Source organism: Pinus tabuliformis, chromosome 1_2 (genome assembly GCF_031772625.1).
Source record: "Pinus tabuliformis cultivar Carrire ecotype Pingquan chromosome 1_2, CPIR1, whole genome shotgun sequence".
NCBI lineage: Eukaryota > Viridiplantae > Streptophyta > Pinopsida > Pinales > Pinaceae > Pinus > Pinus tabuliformis.
Window position 1 is genome coordinate 1,214,313,060 of NC_142298.1, and position 25,843 is coordinate 1,214,338,902.

Consider the following 25,843-nt stretch of genomic DNA (forward strand, 5'->3'; position numbering starts at 1 on the left):
TGGATATCTGCTTCTCCTAACTATTTCTCCCCCTGAGAGATTGCTCCTCCTGATTTCGCCCCTCTGACTTTAGGACAGAATGTCGAGCTATTCTGGCTATATATAAAATAGGAACAGCGCTATACTGCCTACATATAATATAATTCAGCATCTTTATTGCCATGGATAGATATAGTTCATTTACCCAACATGTTCCTCCTTCTGTAATACTATAATGCCAACAATGAATTATGCTCCCCCTAAACCTTGTACGCGTATACCCCATCCGAACCTCGTGTACAAGCACCAATATGAGAATTAACAGTAGGATGATGTGTCGACAACCCCCAGCTTCTGCCTAAGGTATTCAAAAGTCTCCCTGGGCAATGGTTTGGTAAATATATCAGCCACTTGTTCCTTAGAAGAAATGTATTCCAACTTGACCTTTTGTTCAAGCACTTGTTCTCTGAGAAAATGATACTTGATCGATATGTGCTTGGTTTTTGAATGCATGACTAGGTTCTTTGAAATGCTGATTACACTTGTATTATCACATAAGATGGGGATAGGTGGAGTAAAAGTGATTTGGAAATCCTATAAAGTCTGCATCATCCAAAGAAGTTGGGTGCAACAAGATGCAGCAGTCACATATTCTGCTTCAGCTGTAGATAAAGCAATCGAACTTTGTTTCTTGCTGAACCAAGATACTAATCTGGAACCCATAAAGAAAGCACCACCACTTGTGCTTTTCCTGTCATCCACACTTCCAGCCCAATCTGCATCTGTGTAAGCATGAAGTGTGAGATCTGTATCTCTAGGATACCACAAGCCAAAGTTTTGAGTTCCTTGAAGATATTTGAAGATTCTCTTTACTGCCTGAAGATGAGTTTCCTTTGGATTTGCCTGAAATCTTCCAACTATTCCAACTGCATGCATGATGTCTGGTCGGGTACCTGTCAAATAAAGTAGACTTCCAATCATAGATCTGTATGTTGGTTGATGAACTGCAGCCGATTCATCATTCGCACTAAGACTGCATCCTGTAACCATGGGAGTACATACTGGTTTTGAATCTTCCATGCCATACTTCTTCAAAATCTGCTTGAGGTACTCAGTTTGAGACAAGAAGATACCGTCTTTATTTTGTTGGATTTGCAATCCAAGAAAGTATGTCAGTTCACCTAGCAGGGACATTTCGAATTCTTTCTACATTACCGAGGCAAAGTTTTGACTCATAGTTTCTTCATTGCTGCCAAAAATAATATCATCTACATACACAACAAGTATTAGCAACTTGTCATTTTCAATTTTTATATAAAGATTGCTATATGTTGATCCTTTTGAAAAACCTTGTTGATGAAGATATTTGTCCAAACGGTAGTACCAAGCCCTTGGAGCTTGTTTAAGACCATAGAGAGCCTTTTTCAGTCTACATACAAGGTTTGGATCATTCCCAAGAATGAACCCATCTGGCTGCTCAATGTATACTTCTTCTTCTAAATCTCCATTCAGAAAAGCTGATTTCACATCCATTTGAAATACTTTGAATTTTTGAAAGCTTGAGAGAGCAAGGAACATTCGGATAGCTTCAAGTCTAGCAACAGGAGCAAAAGTGTCTTCAAATTCTATTCCTTCTTGCTGAGCATATCCCTTACAAACCAGTCTTGCCTTGTTTCTAACTACTCCCCCATTTTCATTCAACTTATTTTTGAAGATCCATTTTGTCCCTATGACATTCTTATCTTTTGGTCTAGGAACTAATTCCCAAGTGTTGTTCTTTTCGATCTGCTCAAGTTCTTCATCCATAGCCTTGACCCAACATTCATCTCTGCATGCTTCTTTTACATTTTGTGGCTCAGTGGGGGAGAGCAATGCCAAGTAGCTTGAGGCTTCTGCTATTGTTCTTCTTGTTTGTACACCTGCCTCTTTCTGCCCCAAAATCTGAGATTCTGGATGATTCTTTTGAACATGCCTGGGTGGAGTCTTTTCTTCTATCCTTATCTGTTCCTCTGGAGCCTCTTGAGGTTCTTCTTCTTCATTATCAGTCTGATTTGAAGGGTAGTCTTCAATATCTTCATGATTTACTTGCCTAGGAATGTATCCTTTTTCATAAACCACTACATCAATGCTGTCAACAATTCTTCCAAGTCTTCTATTGTAACACTTATATGCTTTGCTATAAGGAGAATAACCAAGGAGAATGCCTTCATCTGCTCTAGGCTCAAGTTTGCCGAGATGTTCATCAGTATTCTTAATATAGCATTTGCTTCCAAAAATTTTAAAATGCTTTACCGAAGGAGTCTTGCCATACCAGAGCTCATGAGGAGTTTGAGTGCTATTTACTCGGACATTTTTTTTGTTGAGAATAACAACCACGGCATATGCAGCTTCACCCCAGAAGGTTGCAGGAGTTCCAGATTCATCAAGCATGGCACGGGCCATTTGTTGGACTGTTATGTTCATCCTTTCCACCACTCCATTTTGCTAAGGAGTCCTTGCTGTAGAGAATTCCCTTTTTATTCCATGCTCTTCACAGAAATTGAAAAATTCATTTGAGGTAAATTCCCCACCTCTGTCAGACCTGAGACACTTAATTTTGTGATCTGATTCATTTTCGACCAAGGCTTTGAAGGATTTGAATTTTTCAAATGCTTCGTCTTTGTGTTTCATAAGTCCTAACCAAACAAACCTGGAGAAGTCGTCAATGAATAATATAAGGTATTCCTCTCCTCGAGGTGTCCTCGTCCTAAATGGACCACATACATCTGTATGAATAAGTTCGAGAGGTTTGCTAGCTGATCCTTCCTTCTCGGGGAAGTTAGTCCTAGTTTGTTTACCAAACTGACATGATTTGCATATTGTGTTCTCTGATATTTTTGATATCTAGAAGATCCCGAACTGCCTAATACTTGCATGCTTTCCTTATTTGTGAAAAACTTAGATGCCCCAACCTCTGGTGCCATAACCAGTGCTCATCATCCTTGCTCATATAGCATTGTTGTTGTCCTTCTTCAAATATGTATAGATTGTTTGGAGTTCTTTTGCCTTTGATCACTGTTTCACCTGTATCAAGATCACGAGCACGACATCCATTTGATCTAAATATTACCTCGGTTCCTTGATCGCACATCTGATTGACACTTAGAATATTATGTTTCAATCCATCAACGTACAAAACATTTCCTGCTTTGACCTTTTCTTTCAATTGAACAATACCTTTTCCTTTTATGGCAGCAGGAGTATCATTCCCAAATGAAACTTTCTTTCCTTTTTCTAAAGCAGTGTATGATTCAAGTTTTTCTTTATCACTTGTCATATGCTTCAAACATCCGCTGTCGATGTACCATTGATTTTCCTATCCTTCTGCATAAAATGCTATCCCACATCTTTCTGGTCGAGGTTCCTTTATTCTCCATGTTCTGGTGCTTGAATCTTGTTCCTTTGTTTGTTGAAACCTGCTCCTGCATTCAGAGTCTTCATGACCAAAGTTATTATAGATAGAGCATTCAATTTCATTTTCAAGAGCCGAGAAGTTGTTATAGGTCCTTTTTGTAATCCTAGTCATACTTCTTTGCTTTTGAGCTTCTCTAGTCATGATTGTTTTGTAGGCAACACATTGAGCTGCTTTGTGACCGAAGTTATGGCAGGAGAAACATTGGCCATTGAAGAAACTTATGCGATTATCAAATTTACCAGTCATATGATTGTGATTTCTATTTTCATCCATTCTTGAGGTAAATTGAGAGGATCTTGGCTGATTGTAGCTTTTGTTCGCCCTTAAGGTGAATTGTCCATGATTTGTCTGGTAGTCTTTGTTTATTCTTGATGAAATTTGTCCCTGTTTTCCCTAGTGATCTCCGTTTGGCTTTTACTCATATCTTCTTGCTGCATCGAGATAACTCTTCGAGGTGGATGCTTGAGATGTTTCTCCATTATACCCCAGACCTGTCTTAATTAGAGGAGAGCGTTGTACATTGATGATCTCATCCAGAGTTTTAGATCCTTTAACAAATTTAAGATTGAGAGCCTTTGTTTTCTCAATTTCTTTTCGAAGCCCAACAATTTCACATTCTAACTTTTCAAGAGATTGTTCCTTTTCATCAAGTCGGATTTGCAGAGTCTCAATGATCACATTCTTTTCTTCTAAGCATGTCTTGAGCTAGACATCTCCTCATAATAGCTATCTATATCTAGAGCATCCATATAATCATCATCTTCAAAAGCCATTAAAAGTTTATAGGGATTACCTCGTTCATCTTCATCGCTATTTGATAGACCATCACTGTCTTCATGGGTGTAATAGCTCTTCTTATTTGCATTATGTTTCTTGTTCCATCTAACAGGTTCCTTTCCCTTGTCAATCTTATACTTATGAGGAGATTTGGCAGCATAGTGACCTACTCTTCCACAAGCAAAACATTTGAAGGTTAACTTACCTCTGAATCTGCCAGTACCTCGTTGAAGATTTCTGACAAAATTTGATTCTTCTTCTTCTTCTGACACATGACTTGATTCAAGGTACTCTCCTTTGCCTGAAGCCCTGAAGGCAGCTTCTCTCCTATGTGAAGGACCTCCTTTTCTCATTTCATAAGCAGTTAGAATTCCATGCAGCTGTGACATGGTGAGAGTTCGTAGATTCTCCTTTTCTTCTATGGTGGACACTTTAGATTCAAACTTGGTGGACAAGGATCTTAGAACTTTTTCAACCACAATAGCCTCTTTTATTTCTTCACCCAAGTTTTTCATGCAGTTAACAATCTCATCTACCCTAAGGAAATAGTTAGCCACACTTTCATCATTATACATTCTGAGATTCTCATATTGAATCCTGAGGGTTTGAAGTTTAGCACGCTTTACCTGTTCATCTCCTTCGTAGCTCAAGACAATCTTGTCCCATATTTCTTTTGCGGATTTATATTGCATAACCTTTACGAATTCTGATTGAGATAAGCATCCCAACAGAGTATTGACTGCTTTAGCATTTGTTTCATATTTCTTTTTCTTGGCCGGATCTGTAGGAGTAGCTGAAAGAAAAGTGTAGCCTGTCTCTATGATATCCCAAACTTCCGTACCAAGAGATTGAAGATAGGCAGTAACTCTTACCTTCCAATAATTGAAGTTTGTCCCATCAAAAATCAGTGGCCTGATTGATGCTTCCCTCTCGTAGTTGCTCATAATGAACGATCTTCCTTCAAGTGATCAAGCTTCTCTGAAGGACCTGCTCTGATACCAATTGTTGGAAATAATACTGAGAGGGGGGGGTGAATCAGTATTATTAAGTTCTTTTCAATATATCTTCCTTATTTATACTTTGAATTATTCTTCAAATATTGATCATTACTTTGTATGTCAGTACCATAAAATAATGAGCATGAACAAGATAAATAGATAGTCACACCAAAGAACACCAGATATAAGGTGGAAACCCAATGTGGGTGAAAACCACCTGCTGCAATATGTCTCTATATTCTTTCAATTAGAAACTTCTTTTACAATGATTTTGTACTGGTGCAGTGGTTTACCAGTATGCAGGCTGCAACCTGTAGAGAGCTACAACTCTCTCTCTCGTTTTCAGTTTTTCCTGGAAGGGAGCTACAACCCCCCACTTCGTTCAAGGACCACGTTTCATTAATTTTCAGACTGGATCCAAGAATATCAAATGATCATAAAGTATAAATGATTCTTCAGAAATACCCAAACCTCATATCAATACATGTTTTCTTTATACAGCAGATCACACACACGCCAACCCAAGCACTAGCTATAAATAAATATCTGATCTAGTCACTTTTTAATCAGAGGTTGTATATGCCAGAATCATACCATAATGCAGAGGACATACATGTTATAGAGCACCCAGAGGCTAGACACAAGACAAACCCAATATCCGGACCCAGAGACCTTTAGCGAATCAACAGAAGACGCTATATCAGAGTTAAGGAATGACTGCTACTTCCCTGCGGTTGGCTTCTCTCAACTGAACTGCAATACCCCCGAAGCGATGCGGATCTGCCATCATGCGCGCATTCTTCTTGAATTCGGTTCAGTAGATTTTTCCTTGACAGATCATAAGAATGCCGATCTATTCTCCCTTAATATCTTCAATTCATAATCGATCACTTGCCACTGGATCCCCTTTTTCTTTATATAGTCATGCTTTTGATAATACCATGAATCGAAACCAGAGGATCTGAAACCTGAGGCGCAACTGTTTTGACCAATCTCTTAAGAATAGGCTTAAGCGGGAAAAACTATGAAAATGGTCGCGAAACCACAAATGCGGACTTTTAACATAATGCATCCACACTTAATAATATATCGGGTCCGCTTCTTTCATCGCTATCGGCGATTTGAAGTGGGAGGCTATTATAAGATGGGCGAACACCGCGGATGCGATTTAATATGAAATGCGTTTAATTCCTTCATCGAGTCTGACCCCTCTTTTCGCAATCGGAGGATTGGGGTGGGCGACCCTTTATGTATTCCGATATACTGTGGACGTAATATTTTTATAAACCATGTTTTGATGCATTCATCGGGTCCGACCCCTCTTTTCACAATCGAAGGATTGGGGTGGGCGACCCTTTATGTATTCCGATATACTGTGGACGTGATATTTTTATAAACCATGTGTTGATGCCTTCATCGGGTCCGCTCGCAATCGGAGGTTTCAACGAAGTCCGACGCGCATATATGCCGGACTGCGGATGTGATATTATTATATATTGCCTTTAATGCTCCCATCGGGTCCACTACCTCTTTATCGCAATGGGCATTCAGGGCTTTTAAGCATCGGACGCGATATTATTATACGTCAAGTTTAATTCCACCATCGGGTCCGCTGAGTTATCGCAATCGAAGGATTTGAGGTGGGCGACCCTTTATGTATTGTGATACTGCGGATGTGATCTTGTTATAAACCATGATTGATGCCTTCATCGGGGCCGCTCCCAATCGGAGGTTTCAACGAAGTCACTTAGCCGAACCCCCGACTCGCATGGATGTGATATTAATATAAACCAATTTTTAATGCCACCATCGGGTCCGTTGCGATATGCCATCAGGTCCATCGGGTCCGTTGTAAAAGCATATATATATGGGTTTTACGCACCCAACCAACTCCCGATAATATAAATGCATGCATATATGGGTTTTAGTCACCCAAATACCTCCGATAACATTAATACATGTGTATATGGCCTTTTTTCTCTAATACATGTGTATATGGCCTTTCTTCTCTCCTCTTGGCTCTTCTTGTCCCCATCATGGTGTATATAAGAGAAATGACCGTCTAAGAGAGGGTTGCCATCAAGTTCAACATATGTTCATAATGCCATAATGCCAACATTGAGGTCTTCATAGCTCCATGCAAAGACATCTTGAAACTCTTTAAACAACTCAATATATTTCAGTTTTTGGTTGGGAGGCAAGGCTTTGGACAATTTTACCATCTTAGGATTTTGTGCAGTTCCTATATTACAATCCTCAATTTCTGCATTTAAAGGCTGCATTTTTGGCTTTCTTGGTATATCATTTGAATCAAAAATATCCTCCAAAGGAGTCAAGCCTGTGGGCAAAAAATTATCCTTCAACTCAATTACTTCAGATTCTCCCTCAGCAATTTCATCAAGGTCCATTTGTTTCAGCTCTTGTAAATTTTTGCTGGTAAAGATTGTTGGATGCAAAATCTGATTTGTTGTTTCAGCTGATATATTTTTCTCAATTTTGTCTATTTGTTGTTCTTCACAAATGGTGCTTGTGTCTATGTTTGTGCTTGAAAATTCCTCTTTCAAAGTCAAGAAATTATTGATTTGAGTGTCATTGTCAAACACCTACCAATTTTTAATATTGTCTGGAACAGCAGGTCTATGTTTAATATCAGCAATAAAGTGATGGTTGGGCTCGAATGGCAGCTTACAAGTGCTGGCAAATGTTGCCAAACTGTGAGCATGTAAATTGTGGTTTCTCGGAATTTTGGTTAGCTGAGATTTTAAGAAGGTGTTGAATATTTTAGTTGCTGCCCCTCTATAAGTCCTTAGCCTGAGATCATTTGTAACAAAGTTTCCCTTCATCTGTTGTATAATCAAATCTGAGTCCCCTAGAATTGAAATCCTAGTTGCCCCTAAACTTTTAATCAATTTGAGACCTAGCAAAAGGGCTTCATACTCAGCCATGTTATTTGTACATCTAAAATTCAGCCTATATGCATGTTCTTGAGCATGATCATTTTGCATACTGTGTATCCAAATCCCTACCCCTGCTCCTAGTTTATTTACTGAGCCATCAAACTCTAAGTACCATAATATTTCTTGATTACCACTAGGATGAGGAGTTTTAGAAACTGTCTTAGTGGGCAGATTTGGATTTTGTGACTCATATGGTTTGGCTTGTTTGTTTGTTGCATCAATCACTTCAATAACTTTTAGATCTTGAGCAGTAGATTCTTCATTTATGTCTCTTGCTTGTGCTAATTCTAGAAGTTTGTCATCAGTTTTGGGGCACATTTCAGCATTGTATAAGATGAACGAATCCATATCAGAATGCATGGAATAAATGGGGAAATTTTGGGGTTTCTCTTGACTGCTGACCACATATTTCATCAATGTTTCCTGGTACAATCTCTTTGGCTGGCCAAAGACTGAAATGGTGGCATAGGACATGTCTAGCTGCAAGGATCCTTGGAGTTTTGCACCCCAAGATCTGGACAAAAGCATTCCATACTTTGGTGGGATATCAGCTACCACTACATCCATTAAAATAGTCTTGGCAGGGTATTGCACTAGAGATACACACAAATCTTTGATTAGGCCTAGACACCTGACCTGGCTGGAATCAAATGAAAACAAGTCTTTATATGGCCGTGTGATATCTAGGTCCAATATTTCCATCACAGATTTAGGCATCAGATTATGGGAAGCTCCCGAATCAAACATTGCATTATGTAGCACTTTGTCATGAATGTTTAAGCTTACATAGAATGGAGGAACTCCTCCATCTACTGTTTTACCATTTACCTCAGGACCAAAAATCAATTCTGGTTGGTCATCTAAGACATTCACTGCATCTCTATTCTCTGATATTTGAAGTGACCTGCTGATTTGTTCCCTATATACCTCATGTTTAGCCAATTTGGATAGTGGAATGGCTATTTTTAACTTGCCTATTTCTGTTTCTAGGTTGAAGGGTTTTTCCACTTGAATTTTTGTATTTCGGGCAGCAAGGTTTTCCTTTTCTGCTGTGTTTTCAGTGGTTTTTTCTTCATCATGAGTGTTGTTATGAACTAAATCTGCTTTGAAATTATTTTTAGGAGGGCTGTTTACATTTTCTTTTGGAGGAAAGGAGGTGGATGGCTGATTTTTTAAGGGCTGTAAGTCTGATATGTCCTCAACCGTAGGTTCTTTTGGGTTGAGGTCTATTTTAGCAGGGAGTTCTGTCAGGGAAGTTTTATCCTTTGATTTTTCTGGTTGCTTGGTATCTTTCAGTTTTCTGGGTTTAGGAGCATCTACCATTCTGCTTCTCAATTTGTATTGTTTATGGACCTCATAGATAGCTGCATCATACCCCTCTTTGAAATCAAATGATTCTCCGGATTTGGTTTGAAATTGGTTGAAATTATGAGCTTCTTGGTCATCTTGTGTTAAAAATATTTGTTGTTCACTGTTTAGATCCATTAGGTTGATTTGAGCATCGTCTGTCGGCTCACTAGAGGTTGAAGCCTCAGCATAGTTTTCTTGAAATTGAGGTCTGATGTTCTGGTCAGGACTAGCCTTCCCGGTGTTAGGATTTTGATTTTTTCTAAAGTTTGGATTTCTTGTGGTGTTACTTGGTTGACCTTCCTAAGAAGATTTCCTTTCAATGGTTTCCACTCTATCACCCAGTCTATCCATTCCTTTAATAATTGCATCTAGTTTTTGCTCAAATGCAGAAGGCTCTTCTTTGAAGGGAGTCCTTCTTTCAGCTCTAGCTCGGGCTCTTTTAGAGATCAGATTGGCCTCTACACTAACAGCTATGCTCTGCATGTCTTCTAAGATTGGAGGAGCTCTTTCCCTTAGTTGATATGCCATATCAGAATCAAATCCATCAGGGAATTTGATCAAGGCTAAGTCAGGTGGAGGTCTAAGGTTCTGAGGAATAGCATTGTACACATTATTGAATCTAGCACAATAGTCTTGGACAGTTTCTTGTGGTCCCCTTTTCAAGCTTTCGTATTCAGATAGGATATGCAATGGGTCCTTCTTCTTTTCCCATCTGTTCAAAAAGGTTTGGTAAAGGGCATCTAGATCAGCAATTGTGTTTACAGCAAGTGCCCTAAACCAGGTCCTTACATCACCGGTTAAGCTTTGGACAAAAATTTTCATCCTGACATCATTATCATCAATTTCATAGTTCTCAAAATAGTCCATCATTTTCTTAGTGTGTTGTTGAGCCATGTAGGAGCCAGTACCATCAAAATATGTGATTTTTCTTTGATAGCCTTGAGGCATAGCCCCTAGATTTGCAGGCAATTGCAGAGGAGCATATCGGTTTTCCATGTTAACAGGTATAAATGGGACAGCTGGAAGCATAGGGATAACAGCTGAGATAAATAGAGTGGATGGAGGAGTGGAAGAGGTGCTTTGAAGTGATGATGGTGAACTAGAAGAGGCTGCAGCAACAGTAGAAAGGAATGTTTCTTTTCGAGGAGGCGATTGGGTAAGGTTTTGCTGAAGTACACCAAGGTTTAAATCAACAGACTTTTCTTGACTATTTTGGCTCCTAAGTTTCTTAGAGATCAAATTAGGGTTATCAAAAATGGCTGGAGGATTTGGATCTAGATTTGATCTAGTGTAGCGAGTTTTCTTCTTTGGAGCCAGCTTCTAAATCTATGTTTGGTATTTTCTGGAAATATTTGAAGAACACTGCTTTTGAAAATATCTTTCTAGGAAAATTATAGATTGTGAGGGTCTTGAATTTTCCTGAAGATTTTTTGAAAGTAAGAGGAAAGTGATCAACTTTTTGAGACATTTGTTTAAAGTCTAAAACTAGACTAGAGATAGACTGAAGTATCTTTTATTTACTCCTGTAATTGCACAGAAAAGACAGTTCCAAAGGCTACCTGACTAATTTCAGGCTCCATCTGTAGCTTTAGGAAGTAGACAAAAGTAACAAACACAATCATTCAAGTCCCCAGTGGAGTCGCCAATGATGTTATCACTCAGGTTGTTCCCCAAAAGCAGTGGGAAAAGGGAATACTGCCGAGGTAACCACTAACCAATCTTTTAGCTGCAGACTCTAGCCAATCTGCAACTAGAGAGGGCTCTCTCTTTATGATTTAGCTTTGTTTAGCTATATGTTAGGCTAGTTATGAAGCACAAGTATTTGTTTTAATTTTTGGATGGTCACATTCAGTAGAACATGGCTACAAAGTATGAGAAGTTCATACCATTGGGTTAATGGAGCCAAATGAAAATAAACTTCTAGGTATGGTTTCTTTGGCAAAGGAGGAACTACAGAGCAAGATAATCAGACATGGAACAATTTTCAAGCTGGAATAAGATGAAATGAAGTTAGGGAATGAAAGGCAATTAAGAATCTTTCATTATGTTAACAGAGGGAAAATGAATTAATATTACCAAGGAGCAATTAAGAATTCCTTAATTATATTCAGAGTGTAAGAACGAGGGAGACAGGAGCATTCAAGAATTGCTGCCTGTGCTAGTCCTAAAGAAAACATAAAAATTGACAGGAATTGAACACAGAGTACAGCAAAGTAAATTCTAGGATATTCTTTTTTCCTGCAAATTTAGAACATGATATTTAGATGATATATAAAACACAGAAATAGTAAACAAGAGTTAGAAAACTTATTGATCCATGAGATAAGCCAAGAATTCTACAACATATTCCTCTGCCATTAATTCCATCACCAGAGAGTTCATCAGTAAATCATTCCAGCAATCTTTATTCATAAGCGTTCTCAAATTTACAGCGCAGGTCCAGAATGATATTCACCAACCAACAATACATCTCTAGGGGAGGTATTTATACAAAAAGAGTTACAAAATATCTCATAGAGAAAATATCAAGCAATAACTTTATCCATCTACTTCTTCAAAGGAAGTAAATGACATTGAAAACAGAGCGTAATGAATGTAGGAGTAATTTCCACTGTACTCGCTGCCTTAAGTGGTCTGATATATTTGAATTTTTAACTCAACAAGTCGGCTGGCAGCTGTCTCTTTATTTCGCGTCCCTGCATTGCTGTCCCAGCCATTTTTCTATGCCTGATTCTGCTTTAATGTGTTTTGGCATGAATTCCTTCCTCTGTTATTTTCATTTTTATGACAGGTGGCACATGCATTGAATTTGATTCAATGGAGATGATCAAAAAGAGAACTAAAGCTACATCGGTAAGATCTCTAACATGCTCTGCCACCATTGGTCTGTTGGCAACTAGTGTCTTTGCAGTTTTATCAATATTTCATCAGCTTCAGTATACTTGTAGAAATTGGGCTGGACTTCAAAAAGGTGTGTTATTTCAAGCTCAATATAGAATATATTTTTCAACTTGTCATATAAGCTTTGTCCAGAGGGAGGTACTATGTCTTCTGAAGTGTTTGATGATGTTGTGATCTGATTGGTAACATATGTATTCACCCTGTGAGCATATTGTTCATGTGTCAACATCCTCTGATTGTTGGTTAACAAACTGGGTATACCCTTTTGCTGCAAGATTGTAAACTTTTCTGTAAAAGCATTTATTTCTATCTGCATTTCTTGACACTTTCTCTCCAGATTTTGTATAAAATTCTTCATAGTCAACACCTTTTTAACTGTCAAAATGGTACCTGTTCTGTCCCCGATATCTAGAGCTGCTAGTTGTTCTCTGGTATGAGTATTCAAAAAATGAATTAGTCTATTGGCATGTTCAAGCATGTTTCTCAATAATGCTCTGGCCTTTTGAATCTCCACTCGGGCTATTTCTATCAATTCAATTTTCTCATGGATGTTTTTTATTGATCTCCATTGATTAGTGATGGACTGGCCAATCTTAGTCCACAAAATTGTTTTGATTTCTGATAGAGGTTTATGAAGAGTAAGATCTTTCTCTAAGGATTTTACCTTATTTTCCAAGGTCTTTACCTCTCTTGTTTTTTCAACCACAGTTATTTTTTATTTATCATAGCTTACCTCTTACTTGGCCAGTTTTTCTTTGGCTTCCTTTAGCTCTTCCATTTGGAGTTCTAATTCTTTTATTTCCTTCATCATCTTTTCCATGCTCATGCTAGTATCTGGTACTATTGTTGTTGCTACTGCTGAAGTATCTGTGACTGATGTACCTGTTGTCGATGCTGGGGCAATGGGAGGGACTGCTATTGTCGCTGTAGGAGGAGCAGTTGTAGCTATTGGGGCTGTTTGAGATGGCTGAGAGGCAAACTCTCCCTGTTTTTCCTGTAGTGCTTTCTCCAAAGCCTGCTCTGTTTCACTTAGCCTTTGATTCATTTTTAATAACAACTCCATCATGTCTTCTTCTTCCTTTTCGTTCACTATGTCTGTGGTTTGCGGATGCATAGTAACTAGCAGTTTTAACTACTTCTTGAGGGCAGCTATGTCATCCTCCTTTTTCTTTATTAGTGCTTTTATTGCTTTAGTATCCTTGGGATTATGTCCTAGCTCAATGATGATTTCTTCCAAGGAATTTATCATGTTGTCCTTGGCCAGAGAGGATGCCTTTTCCAACTCTAATTGAGTAGATGTATTGTTTAGTGAATTCCGCAATTGTTGAGCTAGTATGGCTTTGTCTGCTAAAGTGGAATAAACCATTTCACCGGTTTGTTTATGCAGCTCAACCTGGTCCAAAGGGTGAATGTCTTTGGCAAGAGCCTCCAGATTTGTTCTAATATAATCGGAAGTTGACTGCGGCTGCTGCACTGTGGGCTTGAAGTGACTCAAGATTAGTTTGCCTTCCTTGATATCATATGCCGACATCAATCTTTGCTTTTTGGCAGGAGTCATTTTGAGGAACTGATCATAAAGTTGCATTCTTATTGGATCATTTTGTGCTTTGATGTCCATGAATGGCCTCTTAATATCATAACTTTGTTTGCTTTGTGGCCGTGCTGATGAAATTTCGATACTAGGTTGTTTTCCCAACCGCTGTCCATGAGAACTGGTAGGTGATTCTATCACTGGGGAAGTTAGTGGGTTGGCTGCCCTTTCACTTCTCGGACTTTCAATGATCTCCTCTATAACTTCCTCTTCAGGTAGAGGATCCACTCTCTATCTCTTTGCTTTTGGCTGCTCTGTTGGCCCACTTATGGGTGTGGCCTCTTCCCGGTCCCTTTTTCTGCCCTTCTCCTCATTGAGAGGAGTTTGCAATGCTGGTATCTCTGGTGCATTGGTCTGGGTAGGAGGAATTTTCCCTTGGCCTTGCTGTTGTGATGATGTTGGCTGATCTGTCATTTCTTGTTGCTTTGAATGCAGCACTTCTTTTCCTTTGGATGTCCATGCAGGTGGAGTATTTTCTTGGGCAGGTTGTTGTGAAGTTGTAGCAGCTGATGTGCCTGCTCCAATGTGTTGAGGCAATTTGAAAGAGACCTGTCCAAAAGAGTCCAGGTCAAGAGTTTTTTCAAGGTTTTTCATTGCCTGCTCCATTTTCTCTTCCTTAGTAATCTATTCTACCAATGTGCCCTCTACCCATTCATCTTGATTAGCATACTGTTCTATATCAGGGATTCTACAATGATCATAGCCTGATAGCCTATATTTTATCTTTCTATAATGGATGAATCAATTTGGGTCGTAGGGTACCAACCAAAAACTCCTTTTTAGTTTGAGCTACTCACTTAATATCTTTTCAGCATCTTTCCACCCTTCCTTTTTGTTAATAATGAGGGGGCCTAGTTGGTTTCTTAGCTTCAGTTGAGCCTTTTTCTTGGCATCATAAAAATGAGTCAAATCTGAGCTAATAAATTGCCTAAAGTATTCAAGGGCAAACAGTCTCATAGGTACATACTTTGGTAGCTTGTAGGGGCACAATTCACAGCCATAAATTCTTATCTCTGTGTGATTTTCGTAAAAGTACCAGTCACCTATTTTATAGCTTTTGGACAGCTGCAAGATTTTCTGCATTTCAGCTGAGAGTCTGGGAGGGGGATTTCTCATCAGAAGAGATGAGACTGGATATATGAATAGATCAATGAACTCACAATAAGTATAAGGAGAATTATGGACTATATGGAAGACTGGGGTCCAAAATATGACAGATCTCCTTTCTCCTTTTGCATCCAATTTATTGACAGTGAACTGAAAGCTATCTGTTTGATAGTATAAGAACAGATGATATATATATGTTGTATACTTGAAAACTCCTCCTCTATTTATGCTCATGAATTGTTCACGGATTTTGTTGCTAATGAAGGTAGAAAAGTCAAACTTGATGGTAGGAGGGTGTCCCGGAATAAATATGGACATCAGAGCTAAAATGGTCTCATCCACATACTCACTTGTTCTAAAACCCGGGACATAGGATATCATATCAATAACAGTTATCCCAACTTCATTGAAATAGACCTGGTGAAAAGGAGGTGAGTCTCTGGGCTGGGAGTCTGGGCTCATGAATAACTTGGCAATTCGGCCTATTTCTGCAGAGGATAGTTTGGAGCCTTGGTCCAGCAAATACTTCATAGACAGAGGAACCAGAGGCTAATTAGGCTTGAAATGAAACATCTCATTTATTGAGTCAGGAGTGATATAGAACAGGACAGTGCCATTTTGGGACATGACTGCTCTTTGAGTAGGCTCATAGTTAGCACAACACAAGCGGATTATATCTGGGAATACATTGACTGATGGAAGAAAATATATGGGCAGATTGGACTCCCATATGCCATAGAGATCAATCTTGTTTAGGTGGTTGTTTCTAATTTCACAAAATGTTTACAGATGGTCTTTGATACCCATTAAGTCTTATATTTGGAAGTCCCTATCAGCTAAGGGCAACCATTCCAGCTCCTTGTGTGGTGCAATCAAGGGGGCAACATTGAGGGCCACTGGAGCCTCCATTTTTCAATCTTTGGTGATTTTTGAATTTGAAAGTTGGGTTTCCATAGCAATAATGGGTTAAACAGTGGTTTTGGGTTCTTTCTGTGGGAGTTGCAGGCCGAAATGAGCTTGAACTTTAGCTAAATGGGTAAATTTGCAGAGGGAGTCACATTCTGAGGAATTTCTCGGAAAAATGGGTTGAACAGAGGTTAAAATGCAGAGTTTCAGGGGCAGCACTGTGTTTTTAGTTATGGAACTCTGGCTTTCCACGAAAAAATGGATAAAACAGGTTGTTATGTGGAAATCATGTGAAAAACAGGGATAGATATGGTATATTTCTCAAGAGTTGTCGACTGGATTTGTATAATATTTGGTTTCACGGATTTAACTCAGAGAAAAAGCGGAAATACACAGGGTTCAGAAGCAATTGAGTAAATACCTGCTTCAGTGGGCGCTCTGTGCAAAATGCAGGTGGCAGGCCGAGCTTGAAGACTTGTTTGCAGGTTGGATTTAGCTGGGTGACGGACTGTGCAGTCAAACAGCTATTTTGGTTGAAAATCCCATGAACGCGTCGCATAGAACAAACTAACAAAAATGGACAAAAATGACCTTTTCACGCCAATTTGACAAAAGTTTTGTTTTGGTGGGTTTTGGAGTGCTTTGGTTGGGTGACGTCAGCGTGATGTAATGATTTTGTCGTATAGCGGGGGTACAGAGGCCGACTTGGCAGTGACATGGCGAACACGGCGAATGATATGGAGGTGGGGTGGTGGGTGACATGTCGAATGACGAGAAGGTGACGAAAGAGTGGCGTCAACGCAGAGGGGGCATAGGCAGTAAGCGGTTTGGCCCCCGCACTGCTTTTGGGCAATAGTTGTATTGGAGGGGGGGCCAGCGATCACCTCGGGCGCCTGGCGCGTGTCCTCTGTACAGTGGAAATACGCCCATCCCTCGGACGCTATCTTTCGGCATATAAAGGCTTGCGATATGCATGTGGGCCATTCGATCTGAGGGATCGGATCCAACGGTTGGCGGCATGAAAAATAGGCGGAAGGCTATGCTACGGGACCCACCATAATATTTGAGCGCTTTTCAATGTTTTTGGGTGTATTTTTTATGGGTTGTCGGGTGGGTTAAGTTAATTAACCAACCAAATGTCGATTAATTCCTTTTAAGCAGCGGACCATGGATTATTCAAAGGTTTTCATATATGCCTTTTGACTCATATTGGATTATAACATATGGCCTATAGTGTAGCCGGGAATGGGATATTTAAGGTTTTGGGATTTTTTTTGTATTTACATAGTATAGGTGGGGAAAACTTTATATGTGAGCTATATAATACAGTTAAAGTGTTAATATGGTTTTGTGCATAGAAAACGCTAAGTTTATAAGGTAAAAACTTAGGTTTTTAGAGAAATGAAAGGATTTTTTTACACAAGAAATGTGGCTTGTTTTGGCTAACTAAACACAGAGTTCCACTTAGTATTTTTCATGGAATGAAGTGAACTGGGAGCACTGAGGAGATCTCAGTGTCCTTGGGGGGGAGGTTAATAAATGATTTTTAGGGAAATGAGAAGGGAAATTAGTCATGCTCCACCTGAACTATAACCAAACAACTTCCATTGCACTTATGATATCCATGAAAGAGGAATTACCTCCTATGGACAGCACTGCTAATCAACCTGCTGCTGCAAAATCAAAACTGCCTACCTAGCCTAACACACCTAACATTTTTTCTTCTCTTTTGATTGGGTGCATTTGGACTAGCAAACCCTTTCTTTTTTGTTTTCTTTTAGCTGTCCTCCTATTTATGTCTGCCCTTATCTCTTCCAGGGACTCAGATTTAGCTGTTGAGCACCCTTGCTTCTCTACCTAACTACTGATCTGCCAAGCTTAAACTGTTTGAACAGACCTTATTCTCTAATGCTAAAACAAGAATTTTAAACATGGACTGGCCAAGATTGAGCTGTTGGGCCATCCATCAAGTGTGACAGAAGTCACTGATTGCATAATTTGAACTTGTTTGCAAAAAATAGGATAGTAGTGGCATTTTGACTAGCACACTTTCCTGGTCTTTTCTTTGGGGTTCATTTTCTTTCTTTCTTGACCAATTCATTCCTTTTTCCCTTTGATTTTTCTTTTAGGGCATACCCTCTTTATATTTTTTAAATTTTTTTGGTTTTTTGAAAATACGGAATCTTTGCAGCATGGAAAGGATGATCATATTTGGAATTTCCACAGTCAATCATGAAATATGACACCTATTGTTATAGGAACCTAACACCTGCTGCAACTCATTGCATAGTCTGTGCAACTTCATGTTCTTCCTGAGTTACTGCTTCAGCACATGCAACTCCTTCTTTATTCCATCTTCTGCTTTCATGTGATCTTCATGTCGCATCATCACTTCATAGGCTAAGTCTCCAAAGTTGCTTTCATTATTAGTGGATCTGCTTGATCTTGAAACTTTGCTCCACCTCTATGTTGTCAACGACCTTCCTCTTGCATCCACTACATTCATTGCATTCGGTATGTTGCCTTCAGCTGTTGTTCATGACGCTGCTCGTTGTGATGTTGTTGCTTGAAGTCCTTGTCCATGAACAACTTGATGTCTTGGTGAGTAGGTAAGCCCATGGATACTTGATCGACTGCATCCCCAAGCATGCTCTGAATAGTGTCTTCGTCTCTACTCTCTTGGAAACCATTGTACTTGTACTACTGAGAGGAAGATGAATTCCTGTGATACCTGGAGACATGGAAACACTCATAGAAATAAATCTATCAGTCGAAAACCAAAATAAACATGAGAACTAACCTGCAACATACCCGGATGAATGATCGTGAAGGTTACACAATTTCGGCTGGGAGGTCGGGAAACCAACTACCAAGACTGCAAAAGGCATAGTTCGAGCTGTTGGGAGACTAACTGACCGGTGGAACTGCAAAATGTGCAATCTAGTTGGGCAGTTGGCTACTGAGATTGCGGAATGCTCGATTCTAGCTGGGAAACAATTATGGCCCAGGGACAAATTTGGGCACATTTTTGGGCCAAGCAGCCACTGACCTCCATAAATGCACCATTTAGTCTAGGAGGTCAGTGTTGGGCCAGAATGTGCAAATCTAGAGAGGAAGGTGAGCCTTCCTTCCCCAGATTGGGTATTGCAGCCTTGGTGAAGGCACAGACTGGGCCAAGGTTGCCCCGACTTGCCGATGGGCAACTGAAAGAAAGTTAATTCAATGAAATGCATGGTGACACTAAGTGACAGTAGAAGTGATAAATAGTGCATGCAAAACATGAATGGAAAATTGAGAAAATAGATCAACATGCATGTGGGTTAGGTCATTCACTGGTTGGGCGAATGTCCGTGGAAAACAGTTTCATGCATGCAACAGCAGTGAGATAGCAAAGAAAATTGTAACAGAGCTAGGAGAAGCTAGAATATATGTAAATGACAGAAGGCGTTCAAATAAATCAAGCAAACAATACTCATACAAGAAAAAACCCAAAAAGAGATAGAAATACAGCACAATGCATGGGAAGCGAGCTTATCCCAAAACAGCTGAGCTGAAAGTGCCAACTTCTCCTAGACATGATGTGGGATGTCAGAGATACAAGTTTGATGTGAGGAATGAGCTCTGTAGCATCTAGTTGATAAGTTTTGATAACATCGAGGTTATGACGCACATGCCACAAATCTAGGGGAAGTGACACTTGGAGGGAGGTTTCTAAATTTCTCCTTGCATGTAACCTCCAATTGTTAAACATATATCCCTGAAACAAGGGATGCCTTTGAATGATGCCTTGGGAGAAGTAGCCTATGCATGAAAATATGTTTTTCTCGGTCCCGGAGGGAACCGATCAACTCAGCTGCACATGCAAGCAACTGCTCGACTACTGGAGAAAAATGCGCATTTATGACTATCAACTAGGTTGACTGCCGAAGGGGATTGCGCAATTTTTGTGCCTAACAGCTGACTTCTACCCAGATTTGCACAAATCCTGGGTTGAACTACCTGTTGATGCAAAAATTGTGCAATTCCTACAGGGAGGGTTGGCTGGAAGGATTGCGTAATCCAGGAGACCAACAAGCTGTCAAGGGGAATTACGCAATTCTTGGAGGGAACTGTTGGTTTCCCTCCAAAAATGCACAAATTTCACTCAGAATTTTCTTAGCCTACAACTAGATCAAGTCTGAATGAGCAGCTTATGAAAGGAAAGAATCAAGCTGTGATCGACAGGTTTCCTTCGAGCAAGAAAGACACTAAAGCTTGAGGACTTGACGAAGCAAGGAAAACTGTTGTGAAGGTTGGTAAGGAGGTTCCAAAACCGGCTAAGGAAAATATTGGAGGGCGGTTGTATCCACTACAATACTTGGCGAGACAGTGCTAGAACTCCAGCTATCTGAATGGACCTTTTTTGTGAGAAGAAATTTTAACACCTCCAGAAGTATTGTTCAGTTCTTAGCTCATCTTAGTTTCACACTAACTTGGTTGTAAGATGTAGCATTTGCCGGACTCTTGGTCAATTGAATCACATTCCAAGACAAGGAAACATAGTTTTTTCAATTGGGGTTGAGAGGTATATAAGTGCACAAGTAGTATAGTCGTCAGAGTCTAAGTTTCATCTCTGGTGTTGCTCCACTGCCAGCAGGCTTGCACAGTGCCTCAGTGGAGTCACATAGGAGAAAAAGCATGGCTCCACTGCCAGCAAACCTGGTCAGTACCCCGACGGAGTTGCTTGCATCACCTCCCTGCACATGAAGCCTTTCTCTTCTTTTCCCTTATTCATTTTTCTTTTTTTAATTTGTTTGACTTTTCATTTTTTTTTCATTTTCACTGTGCATAGCACTTATTCATTTCAGAGGCGGAAGAGGGATCCCAACTTATTGAGAGCATAATGGGTTGTTCTAGTAGAGAAGTAGTTTATTGTATCTCTGATGTGTCTGTTAAGGTTTTCCCACTCACCTTACTCTACTTGACTGAGCTAACAAGGGTTAACCCAAAAAAAATCGACTAGAAAAGGTGACACTAGTTAGCGCACAAGCTTTGTGCTTACACCAAGGTTCACTTCGAAGAGTACATATTTTCCTTCGACATATCATGGGCTAAGAGTAACAAGTTCATCATACAGAGGCAAGATGAAAGATAACCAAGTAGTGATAGTTGTACAAACCCTCTTGTACTTTACCCAACTCGTTTCATGAGTCACACATGGTTTCATGCAAACTAACCTATGAACGAAACAAGTGAACGAACTAACAATCAACAAAGAAAAGCAAGAGAAGAAGCAAAAATGAAAGCGAATCAAGTAAACAAACAAGCAAACAAGCAAACAAGAAAACAAAGCATGTAAGCAAACAAGCATGCAAGCAAAAAACTGAAAGAAAACACTACTCCTACTCCTACACTAACGGTGCATGGGCCTGATCACGTGAATTGATAATTCCAATGTAGCCACCGGTGCATTGGTATACCCATGTGAGTGAAGACTTGGTCCATGAGTAACCCAGTTGTTTGGACCAACATACAATAAAGATATGACAGTGAAGACGGACACACTTCGTGTTTCAAAGTGCCCACAAGACATAAGTGAGTGCATGTGCATGACAAACAGTTTGTGGACTTATCATGGTGTTGTGTGACACTACGTGAAAATTTGAAGCAAAAGCACACTCTTGATTAAGACGTGCAAGAAAATGAAAGAAACAAAGATAACTTGCATCGTGCATGAGTTCTTGCAATGTAAGACTCCTCCAATGCATGAGAATTGGGATCGTGCAGTTCGAGTGGAGGAAGTGTGATATATGTGTGAGATGGATCTTCAATGCATACATATGAGTGATGAGGATCCTTAGCTGATTGAACAGTTTCGTGATTGGAAGTGAGACTAACCCCAAGAGAGAGAGGACCTGACATAACCATCAACTCGGGCTGAAGTGCCGCGACAGTCTTGGGTGTCTCAACTTCATCATCAGGTAGGTCATCATAAACTGGTGGCTTTGAAAGATCAACTGCGATAAATTCATGATTGTGATAAAAAATGGAAGCAAATGGATCATGACTGCCATGATCAGAAAAATCAATGAATTCTTCAGCATCCTCATGATCAGATGAATCAAATAGAGGCGTAGATGAAAAGCGAACAAACTCATGCTCTGTGTTTCTGAAAAAGACAAATGAAGGATCAAGTGATCTTCAATGAATAACTTATCCTCTCCATTGTTGAAAGATGGACTAGCATTTGGTGAGTCCTTGTTATAGACATGTTTGGGCACTTCAACCCCAATATTATATGTCGATAAACTAGGGCTCTTCAACCCCTAAAAGAGTTTTTTTATACCCTAAAAGAACATGGTCATCTGATTACATCATTCCCTAGAAATCCCACCTGAAAAACCATCCAGAAATGGCCTAAACTGAACCATACTGACTGCTCCACTGGCAAGGTGCGATGCATACTGAGTATTACACTGGCCAAGTGCGATGCATACTATTTGGGCCTTCTATAGGGTGTGATGGGCGAGGATGGACAAATGTCCGAGACAGTTTTCTAGGTGGTTGCTCATGGAATCTTCTAGAAACTTCTCCTATGACACTTGCCTCTCTGAATTCGCCCAAGGATGAGTAAGAGATCCAAGAAATCTCCAAGTGGAACCAATTGTAACAAGTGTAACGACACTAATCAAAACCCGAGAGATGACTCACATCCTTGCACACATCTATAAATGGATCCCTCATCTAAGAGATCCAGAGGCTGGAATATTGTGAATTGCAAGGAAGTGTTGATAGTTTGTATTTGAGGAAAAGAGCATTGTATTGTTGGTGTGATCTTGCTATTTCATGAGGTGAAGAGGGATTGATGCTGGGAGGATGATGCTGGATCAGACAGCTGGGTTGTGCTTCTCCCTTCTATTTAATAAAGTTCTTCAAGTTTTCTTCCATATAATTGTGCAATTGTGAATGTTATCATTTGTGAATGCTACTTTCTGTTCATTATATATCTGATTCTATAATGTTTATGATATAATAGATCAAGATGCTTTAATGGTTCTTTGTTACTGTGTTTCTACAGGTACTCTCCAAGCGAGATAAGTATGGGGAGGAGTTGCAAGCTCTGTCAAGGGGGAGAAAGATTGAGCAAGGGATTAAGAGGAAGTTTCAAGTTGGTTCCTTTGTCTTTCTCTTATCTATCATACATAGAAGAAATAGTAGATTACTTTAAACTATTGTTTCTAGGGTAGCTGCCAAACCTAGAGGGCTAGTCAATCGAAAAGACACTAGTTTTCCCAGAAACAAAATGGTGACTCTGCTGGGGAGAGTTTAGATGTTTGTTGGTTGTTATTTTTTGTTTTATAAACTATAGACAAAGCATGAAGTCAGTCAGGCAACCTTCGAACTGCTCTTGCTCTACAATTGCATAGTAGATGAATGCTGCTTCAGTCAATCTCTTATTTAGTTTATAAATTAAACATTTGACTTACAAGCATTCTAGATGCCCTTTTGGTAGCTCAGTAACCTCTCAAGACTTGCCTCTGTACTTTGGTCTTTATTGTCCATCATAGCTCAGCTTAACTCACTGAAAACAGCTGCACATATGAGCCAAAACCCACTTCAGTTGCGCTCCCTGGCCCATCACACTGTTTGTCACTGCAAACCAGTATGCATCACACCTCTAGAGTGTGTAAAGTGCAATGCATCCCTGTTTCTGTGAAGCCCAGGTGCGATGAATGACTGAACCTATTTCCATTCTAGAAATTGGGGGTTTTTGTCCTTGTTTTCAATTTCATTTAGTTGTTTTGCTTCTTATGAATAGTGCCTCCTTACTGAAGCCTTCTTGCATCACATAGATCAGCCTCCATAGAATATGATTAGTAAATGTTTTTATGTATTTGTCCATCATTTACAATCCTTTTTCGAAAATTTTCTTAAATCAATCTTTCATTTTGGTACAAAAGGTGTCGTAATTGTCGTTTTGTGTCAAAAAGAGAAGTGCCCTGGATTCTTCCTTCCCTGAATAGTAGATTGAACTTTTCATCATGTATTTGGTTTGATTTATTTTTATTCGAAGTGTCAAAGGCATTTTTTATTTGAAATTGAAAAGTGTCGTTTAGTCTTCCTTTATCTTTTGAAAAAGAAATTGTCGAAAATGTTGCTTTGAGTAAAATATTTCAGATCTTTGTTACATTTAGTTTTCCTTTTTTGGAATTTTTCACATTAAGGGGAATGAAAACAAATACATTCATTTGCATTTGAATTTAGTTTGTGTGTGAAAAATGATATAGGAAATTGCACTAGTGTGTTCTCTTTGCTCTTTGTTTGAAAGAATTGTAATCTTCTTTCCCTAGTAGCTAATATTTTCATTGCTCAAAATAAACAAAGATTGTTTATCATTGTAGATTGCATTTTAGGAATTTCAAATTAACATCACGCAGTGAAAAATTGAAAGGAAAACTTTAAACAAGATCAACTCTAAAATAAATTTCAATAAACCTAACAATGCTTTGGAACTTAACGCAACACATCTAGAGGTCTAGGCTAGAGACATGTTCCGGCATCGTAAAAACTAGTAACTATCGTTTTCATCGAAGGTTGGGTGATTCCTCCTCCTTGATACGACAAGTGCTAGCACGGACTTGTGCTCCCCGTACCATCACGTATATATTGGGAGACCACAATAGGCTTATATCCTTTATCCATAGGAAGTTGAGTCTACCGCCTTATTGATCGCAATGCACTGAACACAGCATTCAGGAAGATTGACTGTCGTACACAAGTCCTTGGTAATTTCTCTTTAATTTATCACCAAGGTGTATATTGTAGTTTTATGATTGGTTTGGTAATCCCTCTGTCTAGATTTTCCAGAGTAGTCACTTTCGTTCCTTTTCGACTCTTTAAAATAAAAGGTCCATCTGAGCACTTGTCACTTCAGGCTCATTAAAAATCGAAGGGGACTAGAGTCATATTTATCTTTTTCTCGACTGTTAAAAACTAAAAAAGCAAAGTTGTGTCAAAGTGTCTTTAAAATTAATTGAATTCGGAATAACATCCCTGTTCCTTAGTTGATCTTAGGTTGAGATATATGGAGACAAATCCGGGATCCACCAATCAAGGAATCCCTTTTGAGGGGAATCCTAGTCCTTTTTCTTCTTGGGGAAATATTGGTGCTCCGTATATGGCCACATTGTCCCTTCCAGGAATTACCATTGGCCTGCCAGTATGGCTATTCTCAACCTCTGTGGTTCAAAATACCGTGATTCCTCCGCAATCGAATCAACATCCAGTTGATACTAAAGTTGACCCTTCGCCTTCTTCTTCATTTGCTTCTCCCTCCCCTTCTTCCTCTTCACTTGGTTAAAGTAGTGATGCTAGTAACTAGGTGGCTGAGAAGAAGAAGAAAGGGAAGGAGAAGAAAAAGAAGCCAATTCAACAAGGGGGCAACCAAGCAACCACTACTTTGAATTCATCGTCTGATGAAAATCCGCACCTTAGACTTTCGAAAGCCAAATTTCCATGTGTAATTTGTGTGGGTGACCACTTTTTTTGAGACTGTCATTGTTTTCCTCGGATCTTGAGAGAATGGTCTCCCCGTTCGCACCATCCTGTGTCATCAACTTCTAAAGATCATGCTGATAACACACCTTCAACAAGTGATAAAAAAGTTCATGGACAGACGAGAAAGAATAGGTTTCCATGTAGGTTATTTGAAGGGAACTGTTAGCGCTTGAAATTTCACCTCAGGCTGAGAAAGGTAAACCTCAAGGCAACATCAAACCACTTAGCCTCGTAGTTAGCCCTACGGGGCAGGAGAGGGCTCTCTCCGGTCTATCTCGATAAAGAT